At 38.7% G+C, this 18,672-nt stretch overlaps 1 non-coding gene across 1 annotated transcript; it reads left to right on the top strand.

Moving 5' to 3' along the window:
• The first annotated feature begins 16,467 nt into the window (after positions 1–16,467).
• On the top strand, positions 16,468–16,571 carry LOC112656818 (U6 spliceosomal RNA). The gene has a single exon (XR_003134685.3). It is a non-coding gene; the product is annotated as a U6 spliceosomal RNA (small nuclear RNA).
• The last annotated feature ends 2,101 nt before the right edge of the window (positions 16,572–18,672 follow it).

Below are 18,672 nucleotides of genomic sequence, written 5' to 3'. Positions count from 1 at the left end.
CTCCAAGCATTGAAAGATTCCAAAGGAAGACATATTTGCCACAAGTTTACCTAATTTGCTCTGGACTTCTCTACTGATAATTTATAAGCTTTTCCTTGCTCATAGCCTGACATTGAGCTCTGCTTTCCTCCAAACAGTAGGACCCTTTATTTATTCTCCAAGCTAGCCCCAAAATGTAAAATTTTTACCAAGTCCTAGACTTTGGAAGAAGAAGGAGGAGAAGGAGGAAGAGGAAAAGTATAGTTGACACTTGAACAATACAGAAGTTAGGGGTGCCAACCTCCATGCAGTTGAAAATTCACATATAACTTTTTTTCATATAGCTTTTGACTCCTTCAGAACTTAATCACTAATAGTCTGCTATTTGACTGGAAGCCTTATTCATACCATAAACAGTCAACTAACACATATTTTGTATAATATATGTATTATATACTTATTCTCACAGTAAAGTAAGCCTGAGAAAAGAAAATGTTATTTAAAAAATCATAAGGGGATCCCTGGGTGGCGCAGCTGTTTGGCGCCTGCCTTTGGCCCAGGGCGCGATCCTGGAGACCCGGGATCGAATCCCACATCGGGCTCCTGGTGCATGGAGCCTGCTTCTCCCTCTGCCTGTGTCTCCTCCTCTCTCTCTCTCTGTGACTATCATAAATAAATAAAAAATTAAAAATAAAAAAAAATAAAAATAAATAAAAAATCATAAGGAAGATGGGGTGCCTGGCTGCTCATTTGGTAGAGCCTGTGATTCTTAATCTCCAGATCGTGAATTTGAGCCCCACATTGGACATAGAACTTATTTTAAAAAGGAAAATAAATAAATAAACAGACCTTAGGTGTGCTACCTTAGGTGACTCAATCTCTGGATTGTGAGTTCAAGCCCCAAGATTACTTAAAAAATAAAATCTTTTAAAAATTATAAGGAAAATACACTTATAGTACTATACTGTAGTTATACAAATTTTTGAAAATAAATTAAAATAAATAAAAATAAAAATAATTTGTGTTTAAGTGGACTCACATAGTTCAAACCCATATTGTTGGGCAGACTGGGTGGCTCAGCGGTTTAGCACCTGCCTTTAGTCCAGGGCGTGAACCTGGAGACCCGGGATCGAGTTCCGCGTCGGGCTCCCTGCATGGAGCCTGCTTCTCCCTCTGCCTGTGTCTTTGCCTCTCTCTCTCTGTCTCTCATGAATGAATAAATAAAATCTTAAAAAAAAAAAACACACATATTGTTCAAGGGCCAACTGTATAACATAATAAAGGAAATCTGAAAACAAGATTATCAGATATCACTGCTCCCAGAAGTCTTTGAACCACATTTATACCTGCTCGATAGATTTCCTGCCCCCTGTCCAACTCTGAAAGCTGTATTCCTTACGTTATAGTGACTGGCATGTATAGTGTTCCTAGAATCCAGTCCTGTCCTCTTCCCCTGTCCAGCTGAAATTCATCCTTTCATCCAGCTATCTTTTTATTCATTTATATAACCAACAAATGTTTGTGAATTATGTCCTAGTCACTATTTTGGGTATAATGATACAGCAAAGAATAAGGAAGCCCAGTTACTTTCTCTCATCCTCTTGTGGTATTTACTTATATTCATTTTCTTTCTTTCTTTCTTTCTTTCTTTCTTTCTTTCTTTCTTTCTTTCTTTCTTTCTTTTTTTTTTATTTGTGATAGTCACACAGAGAGAGAGAGAGAGAGAGAGAGAGGCAGAGACACAGGCAGAGGGAGAAGCAGGCTCCATGCACCGGGAGCCCGACGTGGGATTCGATCCCGGGTCTCCAGGATCGCGCCCTGGGCCAAAGGCAGGAGCCAAACCGCTGCGCCACCCAGGGATCCCTACTTATATTCATTTTCTATTACTGCTTAACAAATTACCACAAATTTAGCAGCTTAAAAATCACACAGTTCATTATCTCATAGTTTCCATGTATCAGGGGTCTATGCATGATTTAACAGGGTCTTCTGCTCAGTTTCTTACAAGTTTGCAATCAAGGTGTCACCCTTGAGGCTATATTCTCAAGGCGTATTCTAATCTAGAGGGTCAATCTTTTTCCACTTGAAATGAGGAAGAAAAGAAGAAAAAGAGGCCAGTTTATTGGACCATGGGAGATGAAGTTAGAGACGTAGGCATGTGCCACATCATACAAAGCTAGTAATAACGGTGTGGATCATTCGCCTATTTGCTCAGGCCCATTACCTTCCCTTTTCTTCTTGTTCAGGGACTGACTCCTACAAACCTAATTTCCAAGACTCCCTAGTCCACTGGCTTCTCGTTAGCTTCAGTCTGTGGGAAGTACAAGATTAAGCTAAAACTCCTGGGACACCTGGGTGGCTCAGTGGTTGAGCATCTGCCTTTGGCTCGAGGCGTGGTCCCAGAGTCCCAGGATTGAGTCCCACATGGGGCTCCCTGCATGGAGCCTGCTTCTCCCTCTGCCTGTGTCTCTGCCTTTCTCTCTCTGTGTCTCTCATGAATAAATAAATAAAATCTTAAAAAAAAAAAACTCCTTAGAATGACACAAGGCTTCCTCTCATTCATTCTTCTGTTCCGCAAGTAATTATTTTCCATGGTGCTTCAGGCTCTGTACTAGACTACTGTGAATGCAATAAGCATGGTGACTGGGTGACGGGCACTGAGGGGGGCACTTGATGGGATGAGCACTGGGTGTTATTCTATATGTTGGCAAATTGAACACCAATAAAAAATAAATTCAAAAAGAAACCAAAAAAATACAATAAAATAAACCAGTCTGTCCCTGCTCTTGCAGAGCTGTGATACCAAAGAATTTACACGTCCTCAAATACATATGCCTTTGCACTTGCTGTTTTAGTTGCCATGAAAGTACTTTCCCCTTCTGATTGTCTCTTTAATTTTTGTTCACCATACAATACTCAGCTCAAACAGTATTACTTCTAAGATGCCCCTGATCCCACAGACAGAATTAATTTTATCCCCTCTTTGTATTACTTTTTTTTTTTTTTTTTTTTTAAGTAAGCTCTAGGCTCAACGTGGGACTTGACCTCACAACCCTGAAGATCAAGAGACACAGGCTCTATGGTCTGAGTCAGCCAGGCACCCACACTTAGCATTACTTCTGTACCTTTTTTTTTTTTTTTTAAATTTTTATTTATTTATGATAGTCACACAGAGAGAGAGGGAGGCAGAGACACAGGCAGAGGGAGAAGCAGGCTCCATGCACCGGGAGCCTGATGTGGGACTTGATCCCGGGTCTCCAGGATCGCGCCCTGGGCCAAAGGCAGGCGCCAAACCGCTGCGCCACCCAGGGATCCCTACTTCTGTACCTTTTATAAGCTTCTAGTACTCTGCTTGCTTGTCAGGCTGCATTTTGATTACTTGCTTTTTTTTCTCCCCTACTAGATTAAAAAGGAAGGATGATCTCTTATCACTCTATCCCCAGCAATAAGCACAATAACTGCATATAACAGGTTCGCAATAAAGATTGTTGAAATGAACTGAATTGGAATTATTTAGTACTGCCCTTATGTCAGGGTGAATATGGATTGTGCTGAGATCTCAGAATTCCTAAAATCTGTGAATCTTCCATTTGACCTAGGAATAGGGAAGGTAGGATAAAAACTGATCTTGAACACAGTCATTTTGCCTCTGGCTATACATTTTAAGGACACTTTCCTGTTTCATTCTACACTAAAATAGACTTTTTCAAGTTAGAATCACTATTTATTTAAGATGTGTTATTACATAGACAGTATTAGTTCTTCAGACCTAAGTTTAAGAAAGCAGGAAGTGACATGGCAAATATTCACTAATTTAGATAAAGTCAAGAGAAAGGGCACCTGATTCAATGAAGTCTGACCCATGGGATATATAAATATTTATTTAAAGAAACACAGTGCATCAAAGTAGTAATGAGGGGCAGCCCTGGTGGCGCAGTGGTTTAGCACTGCCTGCAGCCCAGGGCGTGATCCTGGAGACCGGGATCGGATCCCATGTCTGGCTCCCTGCATGGAGCCTGCTTCTCCCTTTGCCTGTGTCTCTGCCTCTCTCTCTCTCTCTCTCTCTCTCTGTGTGTGTGTCTCTCATGAATAAATAAATAAAATCTTTTTTAAAAAAAGTAGTAATGAGTTAAACCTGACAATGAGTCTACAAAAGAGCATGAAATAATTTGACCACTTAAAAGAAAAATGTTGAACACTTGAGTGGCTCAGTCCATGAAGGATCCAACTCATGATTTCTGGTCATGTAATGATCTCAGGGTTGTGGGATCTAGCCCAGCATCAGGCTCTGTGCTGGGCATTGAATCTGCTTAACATTCTCTCTCTCCTTCTCTCTCTGCCCTCCTTCCCTCCATAAAACAATTTTTAAAAGTTAAAAATATAAAATAAAAATGTTTCCTAGAATCTCATTCATGCTTTTGAGTTGACTTGCTACCAAATTTTTTTTCACAGAAAACTTCCTGAAATGTATGCCCCTGAAATTTATATTTAAATAAATGTATATGGGACACCTGGGTGGCTCAGTGGTTGGGCATCTGCCTTCACCTCAGGTAATGATCCTGCAGTTTCAGGATCGAGTCCCACATCGGGGTCCCCGTGGGGAGCCTGTTTCTTCCTCTGCCTGTGTCTCTGCCTCTCTCTGTGTCTCTCATGAATAAATAAATAAAATCTTTTAAAATATAAGTAAATAAATAAATAAATAAATAAATAAATAAATATCTTATAGGATTAGAATCTGATTTTATATTTATTTATATTTTACATGTTCAGAATCTGAAAATAATTGACTTTAAGATTTATGCTTTTGGGAGCACCCAGGTGGCTCAATTGGTTAAGCACCCAACTCTTGATTTCAGCTCGGGTTGCAATCTTGGGGTCAAGTGACAGAGCTCCACATTGGGCTCCATGTTCAGCAGGGAGTCTGCTTAAGAGTCTCTCCCTCTGCCTGCACCTGTCCACATGTTCCTCTCTTTCTCCCTCTCTCCAAAAAAATACATTTTTAAAAATCTTCAAAAAGAGATTTATGTTTCTGTAGGATAAATTAGCTCAAATTCTTCACAAATGTTACTCTAAGAATATCAATGAAATTTTGGGACTGTATCCTGAGAAAGTATTTACAAAGTCACACAGGGGGCTATTTGGGTGGCTCAGTCAGTTGAGGATCCCATCCTTGATTTCAGGTTAGGTCATGATCTGAGAGTTGTGAGATCAAGTCCTGCATACCCCCCCACTCTGCTTCTCCTCACCCCACTCTCTCTTTCTCAAATAAATAAATAAGTCTAAAAAAAAAAAAAAAGGCAGAGAAGGGGCACCTGGCTGGCTCAGTCAGTAGAGCATGTGACTCTTGATCTTTGGGTTGTGAGTTCAAACCCCACATTAAGTGTAGAGATTATTTAAATAAAAACTTAAAAATAAAATCTTTAAAAAAATTTTAAGGCTTCAGATGTTACAGGATAGTTATTGAATGTAAATCAAATTTTTATTAAGTTATAGAAGTTACAGGATAATTATTGGATTAACCTATATAGAGTAATATAATATGTGTTATCTTCAACAGATAAAGTAAATAACAGGCAACATTGCTGTAAGATTATTATTATATCAGCACATTTTTACAAAACTAGGACATGATTCACAAATGAGAATTATGAAGGAGAACAGCTAAGTATTTTTTTTAAGTCACAGAAACAAATCAAACCACTGGACATATTGTTAAATAATATGAAGATTCAAGGGGGTCAACATAAGGTCTGGAGCACTTGACTCTAGTCATGGGTACCAAGGGTACACCAGACACAAAGGAAATTACAAAGACTAACCATTGGAAAAAAATAATTTTTTTAAGTTTTATTTATTTAAGGGCAGCCCCCGTGGTGCAGCAGTTTAGCGCCACCTGCAGCCTGGGATGTGATCCTGGGGACCCAGGATCCAGTCCCACGTCAGGCTCCCTGCATGGAGCCTGCTTCTCCCTCTGCCTGTGTCTCTGCCTCTCTCTCGCTCTCTCTCTCTTTCTGTGTGTGTGTGTGTGTATGTGTGTCTCTATGAATAAATAAAATATTTTTTTATATTTTTATGTAAAATCTTTTTTTTTAAGTTTTATTTATTTAAGTAATATCTACACCCAATGTTAGACTTGAAATCTTGACCCTGACATCAAGATTCTCATGCTCTGCTTACTGAGCCAGTCAGACACCCCTGGAAGAAAATTATTTGAGCTCTTTCCTTTTCTCTGCCACCATAGTATGGGTGGTTAACTATTCCTCACCATGTTTTTTCACAAGACTTTCAGGATCAAGTAATTCCTGTCCAAGAAACAGGAGAATTGCCCCATTCTCTAGTGGATTCAAATGAAAACTGGTTAATAAAATCAGGTACAACTCTTAAGAGGACACAGTGGAGAAGAACCAAGGTGGATCCATAAGGAATCACATGAGTTGACATACATATTTATGTTGCATGAAGATCACTTGTGTGTAACATATCACTCTGCAAGCATCAATACAACCTAAACAATAGATGTGTTTGATCAGGAAAATGATTCTTCTCTGTTAATATGCTTCTGCATTAGTAGGTTGGCTCAGTAATAAATATGAGACCTTTTGTTTGAAAAAAAAAAGAAAATTATTGAAACTACAGTGATTAAAAGAATCAAAGTGGGTAATGGAAGAATATGAAGATGGAGTTAAGTAGTTCTACAGTTTTAGAATTTGGTTAATTCTATGTGGTAAGAGAACCCTATCAAGTTATCAAGTCATTGGATCAATTCAATGAATACTCTTTAAAAAACAAAACAGGGCAGCCCTGGTGGCTCAGTGGTTTAGCGCCGCCTTCAGTACAGGACATGGTCCTGGAGACCCAGGGTAGAGTCCCACATCGGGCTTCCTGCATGGAGCCTGCTTCTCCCTCTGCCTGTGTCTCTGCCTCTCTCTCTCTCTCTCTCTCTCTCTGTGTGTCTCTCATGAATAAATAAATCATATCTTTTAAAAAATAAAAATAAAAATAAAAAATAAAAAAATAAAAAACAAAACAAACCAATGCAGAATGGCAATATTCAGCATCCACAGAATCTTCTTATGTCAATAAATTGTTAAAGGAAACAATTAGGTATAATGTCCCCAAAGTTTTGTTGTTGTCATCATTGTTTTTGTTTTTTGTTAGATTTTTTTTATTATTATTATTTACTCATGAGAGACACACACAGAGAGAGAGAGGTCTGAATCACCCCTTACAACTTATTCAGAAATACTATGACTTATGAAAGTTACTAATCAATCAACAAACATTTCTTAAATTCTTTTTGGGTGTACAATATTATTGCTGTATCAATATCAAAATTTTTTTTAAAGATTTTATTTATTTCTTTTAGAGAGAGAAAAAGTGCAAGTACAGGGAGGGAGAGGGACAAGCAGACTCTACCCTGAGTACAGAGCCTGAGGTGGGGCTTGATGTCTCCATTCAAGATCTTGACCTGAGTCAAAATCAAAAGTCCAGGGACCCTGGGTGGCTCAGTGGTTGAGCCTTAGGCTCAGGGTGTGATCCTGGAGTCCCGGGATCAAGTCCCATGTTGGGCTCCCTGCAGGGAGCCTGCTTCTCCCTCTGCCTGTGTTTCTGCCTTTCTCTGTGTGTGTCTCATGAATGAATAAATAAAAATCCTTAAAAAAAAAAATCAAGAGTCCAGCTTAACTGACTGAGACATCCAGGACCCTCTCAGTATTAACTTTTAAAAGCTCTATTTCAGTTTGATGAGCATAACATAGTTATCTATTGTCAAAGAAGTGATAAAAGCACAAGTTTGGGATGCCTGCTTGGCTCAATCAGTTAAGCATCTGACTCTTGGTTTCTGCTCAGGTCATGATCTCACAGGGGTGAGATCAGGCTCCACGCTCAGTGGAGAGTCTGCTTAAGACTCTCTCTCCCTCTCCTCTATCCCTCCCTATAGTGCACTTCTGCGTGAGCGTTCAAATAAATAAATAAATAAATAAATAAATAAATAAATAAATAAATAATTTTTTTTTTTTTTTTCTAAAGCACAAGTTAAGGGTGCCTGGGTGGCTCAGTGGTTAAGTGTCTGCCTTCCGCTCAGGTCATGCATGATCCCAGGGTCCTGAGATCCAGCCCTGACCCTGGCTCCCTACTCATTGGAGAATCTGCTTCTCCCTCTCCCTCTACCCCTCCTCCTGCTTATGCTCCCTCTTTCTCAAGTAAATAAATAATTTTTTAAAAGATACAAGTTATTTCTATTTCATATAAAATTATTTTTTTAAGATTTTATTTAATTGAGAGAGAGAGAGCACACACGTGGGATGAAGGGCAGAAGAGGAGGGAGAGGGAGGGGGAATTTGAGCATGGAACCCCATGTGGGGCTCAATCCCATAATCATGAGATCACAACCTGAGGTGAAAACAAGAGGTGAAACCAGCCAACTGAGCCACCCAGGTGTCCCTAGTTCATATACAATTATTTAATGTGTTAAAATCTCTTTATTTTTAAGTAAACTTTGTGCCCAGTATAGGGCTTGAACTCATGAACCAGAGATCAAGAGATGGATGCTCTACCAACTGAGCCAGTCAGGTGCCCCATAATGTGTGAAAATCATATTTCTCCAGAAAGATTTATAATATCAGAGAAAGTAACTGTATCATATGCTGCTACATACCCAGAAAATGTTCAGTAGCCGTTGAGGTAAAAAGCCATCCAATTGAGGACACAAAACAAGGAAAAAATATTTGACCCTGCATAGGCTTATTTGTATCTTGAGGATAGAAAAAATATATAACAGAACGTATTTTTTTACTGAACATTCTACAAATGTTTGGTACTTTTTCAATACTTTTTCCAGTTATTAAGCATGTCAACATTCTTCTCACTTAGATGCTGAGACTTGCATAAGTATTTGAAATGTACTGAAGTTAGGAAACAAGACTGTCTTATGGCCTTGCACTTTAATTTTTCTGGCTTTTGATAAATATTTATCTGGCCTTTCATAATGACCTCCAAATAACCGCAGTAGACTATCTGCTTGTAGAAATTACACAAATAATTTCAAGAGCAGCTGAAGCTACTGTAATATGCATCCTCACAACCTTCACCCTATCCAATATAAACACTTATTCATCCTTTTTTTTTATTATTTTTTTAAATTTTTATTTACTTATGATAGTCACACAGAGAGAGAGAGAGAGAGGCAGAGACACAGGCAGAGGGAGAAGCAGGCTCCATGTACCGGGAGCCCGACGTGGGATTCGATCCCGGGTCTCCAGGATCACGCCCTGGGCCAAAGGCAGGGGCTAAACCGCTGCGCCACCCAGGGATCCCTTATTCATCCTTTTTTAGAAGACCCTGGAACACAGAAATATTCACCTCAAAACTTACTTTTTCTTCCTTAATCTAGAATTTTTCCTATTTAAACTTATTAGATATTTAAACATAAAATGTGATGTTTTTATTTTCCAAACACAAAACTAATCATGCTTTAAACTTTGAACCTCTACCTCTTTCACTTAAATGTATTCCTTTCCCTTCAACTAAGAGACCAATTTCAAAACTTCTTTGTGTTAGGAAATCAAATCATATAACAAATTTAGGATAAAATCTTTGTCTAAATGCTCAAAAAGCAAGATTACCACCCACTCCTTTTTATGGAGAGAAATCCAAGTTTCAGTTATAAAAGTAACAACTCAAAAGAAGGCTGATTATGGGCTGCTCATCTCAGGGTATGTCTCTATCTCATGTAGCATGAGGTTTACAGTATCTCTGGCATCTTTAATATTCTTTTGCTTTAGAACCATCATTGCCTGCTACTGGCTAATTCATTGCTCTTGGGGGAGATTGTTTTCCATTATATACTTCTCATAATAATCAATTTTCTCAGTGTATATCTGCTGCTATCCAGAAATAGACTATACACATTTATTCTTAAAGCACAGAATAAAAAAGTGAAACTATCAGACTTACAGGGTTTTTTCACTCTTTCAAATATTACAGAATAATCTTTCCATGTTTCCAAAAATAAGAGCCTTCAGGAAAATGTACCAAACACAAACTATTACTAGAATGGTTTCACAGCTAAGGATTACTCATATGCCTTCTGTTTGCCAAGTTTTTATGTAGAACATCTGTAGGAAATATTTGCCATTGTCTTGCCTTCCTACATCTCCCTATAAGGATTATTTTATCTTGGACACAAAGCTTTAGTGATAGAAAATGGGGAAAGAGAGGACAATATGGCGGGGTGATTAAGATAAGTAAAATTTTCTAGTTAAAAGTTTCAGACCAAGGGCGCCTAGCTGGCTCACTCAGTGAAATATATGAGTCTTGATCTGGAGGTTGTGAATTCAAGCCCCAGGTAGAGTGTAGAGATTATATAAAAACAAAATCCAAAAATAATAAACAATATCTTTTTTAAAAAGGTTTAATGACCAATATGACATTTATAGTTGTCTCTCACCTATTTTAGTATAATTAAGGACAATCCTATAGTATGACCCTTAACTTCTTGACCTTATGAAAAAAGGTATTCACAATCTTTCAAGCTATATTTCTTTTTCACCCCCCAGAAGTCCAGACACAGTTCAACCTCTTACAGTTCACTGAACATACCAGGCCTTTTCCCAAATTTACCTTCTTTCTAATTAAAAAGCAGAGAGGAGAGGCCCCATCATTTTCTAGAGACTATTCCCTCTACCTTCAGTGCCTTTCCTTGCCCCTGCTCCAGGCATCTTCTATTCTTTTTTCAAAAGCCAGCATAATTGCAGGGTTAAGCATTCTCCAATTCCCAGATCGTCATTACCTGCCTTGTCCTCCGAGTTTCCAAAACATTTTGTTCACACTCTGGAGTAGTGTAACATTCCTCTTCTATTTTTATTGTTTCTGATTTTGATTTGGGAAGGAAGGGATTCTGGGTGATTTTTAATTTTATTTTCTTCTTTATACTTTTTGATAATGCTTTGACTTCCTACAATGTATTCTATTTTATTTAGAAAAAATATTATTCCAAATAGTAGTTCAGGACAAAGGAAATTAAAACGAAAAACAAAAAATCACAAGTAGTCTTTGGCCTCCAGGGCAAATATTATACTCAAGGTAGGGAAATGCAAAAAAAAAAAAATTTTTTTTAATTTTTATTTATTTATGATAGTCACAGAGAGAGAGAGACACAGGCAGAGACATAGGCAGAGGGAGAAGCAGGTTCCATGCACCGGAAACCCGATGTGGGATTCAATCCCGGGTCTCCAGGATCGCGCCCTGGGCCAAAGGCAGGCGCTAAACCGCTGCGCCACCCAGGGATCCCCCCCCAAAATTTTTTTAATATTTTATTTATTTATTCATTCAGACACAGAGAGAGAGAGAGAAGCAGAGACACAGACAGAGAGAGAAGCAGGCTCCACACAGGGAGCCTGACATGGGACTCGATTCCAGGACTCCAGGATCAGGCCCTGGGCTGAAGGGGGCGCTAAATCGCTTAGCCATCCGGGCTGCCTGGGAAATGCAAAAAAAATTAAGCAAACTCTCTGAACATTATCAAAAAACAAATTATTAAAAAAAATTATTTTGCAGATGACACTTTAATATCAACACCATACCCTAATATTTATTAAAATTTTCTGGATATATTAATATTCTATTTAATACTCTGGTTTATTATTGGTTAAATTTGTGACTATCTTTTTTATTTTTTATTTATTTTATTTATTTTTAAAGATTTCTTTATTTGAGAGAGCACACTTGTGTGAATGGGGGAAGGGCTTGAGGGAGAGGGAGATAGAGAATCTCAAGCAGACTCCCTGCTGAGCATGGAACTCCATACTTGATCCCACCACCACAAGATCATGACCTGAGCCAACCTGGGTGTCCCTATTTATTCACTTAAGTAGGTTCCATACCCAGTATGGAGCCCAACACAGGGCTTGAACTCACAACCCTGAGATTAAGACCTGAGCTGAAATCAAGAGTTGGACAAAACCAACTGAGCCACCCAGTCACTCATATCTTTTTTATTTTAATTTTTTTCTATTTTATTGTATTATATCATCTGTGTAAGTCTGCTCAAGCCTCTGATGGAACAGAAATAGAAATGGTATAAATAAACCATTTGGGCACTAGAATTTTAATTGTCCCTGGCAGGTTCCACCAGATTCACATATTTTAGCTGGAATGGGAGTGCTGTCTTCAAGCAAGGGATCATGAAGACAGCAAAGCAACTTACCAAGTGGCTAAAACACGTAGTATAATAGAGCTCCTATATGCAGCCAATACAAGTTTGTCTATATACCACCATAAATGAAATGCAGAAGTTTTCTTTCTTTTTTTTTTTTTTTTTTTAAGATTTATTTATCTGAGACAGAGAGACAGATAGAGCATGAGTGGGGGGAGAAGCAGAAGGAGAGGGAGAAGCAGACACCTGGCTGGGCAGCCCAATGCGGGGCTTAATCCCAGGACCCTGGGATCATGACCTGAGCTGAAGGCAGATGCTTAATTGACTGAGCCACCCAGGTGGCCCCAGAAGATTCTGATATTTATTTTCATCTCCTCTTCATTATAGAACTGGTGAAAATCCTTAGCTGCAAATGGCTAAGTCGTAGATTCTGTTTTGATTTATCTTCTTGCATAGTTCAATGCTGATTTTCTTTTATGTGTTCTTTATGTGTTTAATGTGTTTTACCTGTCCTTAAACCATGCAGATCTGGCTGAGATGCAATGTGGCTTTTGAGATCAATGCCATTATTATTATTTGCAAAAGCAGTGACATTTTCTAAATCTGTAATTTCTGAATGATGGCTTCAGATAGAGATTTTATCCATTGTATTGCCAGTGAGGCTTGGCCAGAGCTCTGCCTTGCAAGTTCTGCTCCATGCCAGCTTCTCTCGCTCAGCTATCTCTATGATTAATGTCATCAGTATTTCAGTAGTACTGAATGAGAGTAGTACTGACTGATGAGAGGTATAATCTGTACACTTTGATTTTCTTCCACCTACTGCAAAAAACATGGTCTCCATTATATTTCATCTCAAACATTAGTTAAAACCTTCTTGTCCATATCCCTGAAAGGGTTTTACTGTTGAGCCAATTTAATCTCCCATTGTGAGGTCTACAATAGCATTTACACCATTGTATTGCAAATTATCTTTTTGGGAAGCCAGGAGATTATGGATTCCTTAAAACCTGGCACTTTAGAGTCAGGATTTAGCATAAATCTGACACATATTAGGTCCTCAATAAATGCAGAACTTATTTGAATAGATGAATGGACATAAAGCATACTTTTTAAGTAGCAGAGAAAACAACAGGAAAAATTTTCAAAGGAATTTAAGATATGAAATGAATTTCCTAAACTAAAAGTAAAAACCCAATTTAAGAATGGGCAAGGGCTCTAAATAGACATTTCTCAAAAAAAGATTACAAATGACCAATAAAAATATGAAATGATGTTCAGCATCATTAACCATTAGGGAAATACAAATCAAAATCACAATGAGGTACCACTTCACACTCACTAAGGTGGCTAAGATAAAAAAAGATAGATAAAAATATCTAAAAGGATGTGAAAAAATTGGAACCCTGAGATATTGCTAATGAGAATGTAAAATGGTGCAGTTACTTTGGAGAATAGTTTGACAGTTCTTCAAAAGTTGAGCATTGGAGCAGCGGTGGCTCAGTGGCTGAGTGTCAGCCTTTGACTTGGGTCATGATCCCGGGAGCCATTGGGCTCCCTGCAGGGAGACCTGCTTTTCCCTCTGCCTATGTCTCTGCCTCTCTTTCTGCGTCCCTCATGAATCAATCAATCAATCTTAAAAAAAAAAAAAATAAAAGCTATGCATGGGTTTACGATATGACCCAGTAATTCCAATCCTAAGTATATATCCAAGAGAAATGAAAAAAAAAAATCTACACAAATATTCATAGAAGCATTGTTCATTTGATTTATTTTTATATATTTTTTAAGATTTTATTTATTTATTCATAAGAGAGAGAGAAAGAGAGACGCAGAGACACAGGGAGCCTGATGTGGGACTGGATCCCCCGTCTCTGGGATCACACCCTGGGCTGAAGGCGGCGCTAAACTGCTGAGCCACCGGGCTGCCCGCATTGTTCATTTTAACCATAAAAAGGAAACAACTAAAATGTCCATTAACTGATAAATGGGTAAATAAATGTGGTATATCCATGCAATATAATATTACCCACCCATAAAACTAATGAAGTATTGATACATGCTACAACATGGATGAATCTTGAAGTCCATATATTGAGGGAAAGGAGCCAGTCACAGAAGACCACATATTGTATGATTCCATGTATGTGAAATGTCCAGAATAGGCAAATTTAGAGACAGAAAGTAGATTAGTGGTTGCACAGGGGTGGAAGACGAAGGACATGGGGAATAAATGTGAAGTGACAATACTGGATAAGGAGTCTCCTGTTGAGGTGATGAATGCATTTCAAATTGATCACGGTGATACTCTATGAATACACTAAAAGCTATTGAAGTGTCCACTTTGAATAGATGAATTGTATTGAGAATTATATCTCGGGCAGCCCTGGTGGCGCAGCGGTTTAGCGCCGCCTGCAGCCCAGGGCGTGATTCTGGAGACCCTGGATCGAGTCCCACATCGGGCTCTCTGTATGATGCCTGCTTCTCCTCTGCCTGTGTCTCTGCCTCTCTCTCTCTCTGTCTCTATGAATAAATAAATAAAATCTTTAAAAAAAAAAGAGAGAGAGAGAGAATTATATCTCAATAAAGGTTTTTTTTTTTTTTTTTTTTTTTTTTTTTTAAGACTTTACTCATTTAAGAGAAAGAGAGAGGGGGAGCCCCGGTGGCTCAGCGGTTTAGCACCACCTTCAGTCCAGGGCGTGATCCTGGAGACCCGGGATGGAGTCCTATGTCAGGCTTCCTGCATGGAGCCTGCTTCTCCCTCTGCCTGTGTCTCTGCCTCTCTCTCCTTCTGTGTCTCTCATGAAAAAATAAATAAATAATCTTAAAAAGAGAGAGAGAGAGAAAGAAAGAGAGAGAGAGCAAGGGGAAAGAAAGGCAGAGAGAGAAGCAGACTCCCGGCTCAGCAGGGAGCCCAATGTAGGGTTCCATCCTAGGACCCTGTGATCAAGACCTGAGCCAAAGGCAGACACTTAACTGATTGGGCCACTCAGGTGCCCCAATAAAGCTATTTTTTAAGAAGAGGAACTGAAAGGCATTTTGCCAGTAACAATCACATTGCTAATCCCCAAACTTTCACTTCTTTTGCAGGATACTGTTTAAGAACAAAACTATGCATAAGAAATGTAGCAGATTCTTAAAGAAAAAAAATATCTTTGTCCTTATACTAACCCTAGGAGCAGGACAAAATCAATATAATGAAACTGTATCACTTCTCATGGGCCTTTACCTAATGTTACTATTTATAAGTAATGCGGTTTATTGAAAACAATGCTTGAAATTTTAAGCTGTTTTAGGATATTAAAAGGGAAAAACCCTAAACCTATAAACGTTAGGCCTTACAGTAAATAATAGAATTTGTAAGCTTTGCTTAGATTAACAGTGGCCTTACTCCTTCCTTCCAAACTCTTGTACAAGCAAGTAGTGTATTAAGCAAGAGACAGAGGTGTGATAAGAAGAATCTCTTATAATAACAGTGTACCTGCAACCCCTGCTGAGATATCATCTGTTTGGTCGCAGGTTTGTTTTAATTTTTCTCAAGCAACTGCCAGCCAGTAACACTATCAATCCCATGCAACAATTACAGCAACCAAGATGATGAAACTGATAACCAATGGTACAAATCCATTATAACATCCATATGTAATCCATCACAGAGGATTTCAGGACAAGGGCTAGAGAAAGAAAAATTAATGAGGTCAGAATGGAAAACAAATGACAAGAGAACAGAGTGAAGTCACTAGCTCACTAGGATATACTTAGAAAATCAGCTGAAGTCTGCAAGCATTTTTGCAAATAACATTACAGCAGGAATAAGAAGGTGTTTGCCTTCTAGAACAGTTCCAGGAGGATGGATTTATATGACTTGTTTTAACAATCAGTAAAGTGACATTTACTTAACTTTTACACCTTACAAAGCACTTTCACATCTATTTTTGCATTTGAGCCTCCCTCCCGTGAGATAGATAGAGAAGGTAAGATAAGACTTGCCTCGTCATCACCATCATAAGAAATGACCTATATTAAACTCTTGCATCCCAGGCAAAAGGGGATGTTTTGACCCTATCTCTTTAATCCAATAAATACTTTGGGTCACAGGGAAAAATAAAGTTTCATGAAAATAATAGCTGTGAAAGAAAGCTCACCATAGTAGTAGTTAAAATGGACAGAATTTGACAAGGATAAAAACCTGATGACTGCAATGAATCTCACAGTAAAATGTACATGGAAAAAGTTGATCTGGCACATAATCATTTCAGTAAAATAAAAACGAGAATAGAAAAAATTGGAAATAGTTTCCTTGCATAAAAATTTGATCAAAATAATTAAATAGATTAGTGTTCGCTTCAGCAGCACGTGTACTAAAATTTGAATAATACAGGGATTAGCATCGCCCCTGTGCAAGGATAACACGTAAATTCATGAAGCATTCCATAATTTTTTGAACTATGGGAGAAAAACTGAGGGTTGCTGGCGAGGGGAGGTGGCTGGGAGGATACTGGGTGATGGGCATTAAGGAGAGCACTTGATGTAATGAACACTGGGTGTTATATGTAACTGAGGAATCACTATACTTTAGCTCTGAAATGAATAGTGCACTCTGTTAATTGATTTTAAATTAAAAAAAGAATTAAATAATGACTATTGTTTAAATGGGCATATTCATAAATACAGAGTTCAAAATGGCAGGTTAAAATCATGCATCTGATTCAAGTTGGAGAATAAAAAACAAGAAAGAGGGGCACCTGGGTGCCTCAGTCAGTTAAGCAGTTAAGGTTAAGTGTCTGCCTTCAGCTCAGGTCATGATCCCACAGTCCCAGTCCCTGAATTGAGCACCACATCAGGCTCCCTGTTCAGTGGAGAGGTTGCTTCTCCTCCCTCTGCCACTTTCCCTGTTTGTGCTCTCTCTCTTTGTCAAATAAATAAATAAAATCTTTGAAAAAAAAATTAAAAACAAAAAGAACATGGTGGACTCAAATTGACTTTTTTTTTTTTTTTCAAATTGGCTTTATTAACTTGATTTTTAGAATCCTGCCTGCCTTCTTATTCAACATGACTCATGTTAGGTAAGTCTCAGTTGGGCTCTTTCTTTATCTGTAAAATGAGAAGTGTAATGTGGTGGATTAAATGAGATAATGTGAATAAAGTAGTTAGTATAGTAATGGCACAAGTGAAGTGTATTCTGACCCTGCCTTTTCCAAGAATTTATTGTATCCTTCCAGTATGCCAGGCCAGGATCTTTAAAAGTAGGTCTCCTAGTCACTAAACCAAGTTACTTCATCTGTAAGTACATTTCTTATACTTGACAAAATACCCAAAGCAGATCTTTGATGAAACTACAACAGAGCTTCACCTCTGACTGTCTACACATTTTATTTTTTTTTAAAGATTTATTTTTATTTATTTATGAGAGAGAGAGAGAGAGAGAGAATGAGAGGCAGAGGGAGAAGCAGGCTTCATGCTGGGATCCCGACGTGGGACTCGATCCCGTGATTCCAGGATCGTGCCCTGGGCCAAAGGCAGGTGCAAAACCGCTGAACCACCCAGGGATCCCCTGTCTACATATTTTAAAATAACAATCTTAGGGCAGCCCCGGTGACTCAGCAGTTTAGCGCCTCCTTCAGCCCAGGGCATGATCCTGGAGACCCGGGATCCACGTCCTGCGTGGAGCCTGATTCTCCCTCTGCTTGTGTCTCTGCCTCTCTCTCTCTGTGTGTGTCTCTCATGAATAAATAAATAAAATCTTTTTTTAAAAATAGAAATTTTATTTATTCATTTATTTTAAATAGAAATTTTAATTTAGAAAATATTGTCCAGGGATCCCTGGGTGGCGCAGCGGTTTGGCGCCTGCCTTTGGCCCAGGGCACGATCCTGGAGACCTGGGATCAAATCCCACGTCGGGCTCCCAGTGCATGGAGCCTGCTTCTCCCTCTGCCTGTGTCTCTGCCTCTCTCTCTCTCTCTCTCTCTCTCTCTCTCTCTCTGTGTGTGTGACTATCATAAATACATAAAAATTTAAAAAAAAAAGAAAAGAAAAAAAAGAAAATATTGTCCAACCAACTACTGGGGTATAGAGTAAATTTTAAAATTTTTTTTATTTTTTTTTATTTGTGATAGTCACAGAGAGAGAGAGAGAATGAGGCAGAGACACAGGCAGAGGGAGAAGCAGGCTCCATGCACCGGGAGCCCGACGTGGGATTCGATCCCGGGTCTCCAGAATCGCGCCCTGGGCCAAAGGCAGGCGCCAAACCGCTGTGCCACCCAGGGATCCCTAGAGTAAATTTTAAATGCCCAGGTGGCTCAGTTGCTTAAGCATCAGACTCTTAATCTCAGCTCAGGTCTTGATCTCAGGGTCTTGAGTTCAAGCTTCAAGTTGGGCTCCACGCGGGTGTGGAACCTACTGAAAAAATATACTCCAGGTTATTTAGAAAATATAAAAATAAAAATACCTGTTTCTAACAAAATGTTTGATGCATAAATAGCTATTTAGTTTGACTTATCCACCCCAAAATTGGTTTATCTCTTCTCAAGAAAGAAAACATG

This window comes from Canis lupus, chromosome 37 (genome assembly GCF_003254725.2).
Source record: "Canis lupus dingo isolate Sandy chromosome 37, ASM325472v2, whole genome shotgun sequence".
NCBI classification, from domain to species: Eukaryota; Metazoa; Chordata; class Mammalia; order Carnivora; family Canidae; genus Canis; species Canis lupus.
This window is presented reverse-complemented; position numbering and strand designations above follow the sequence as displayed.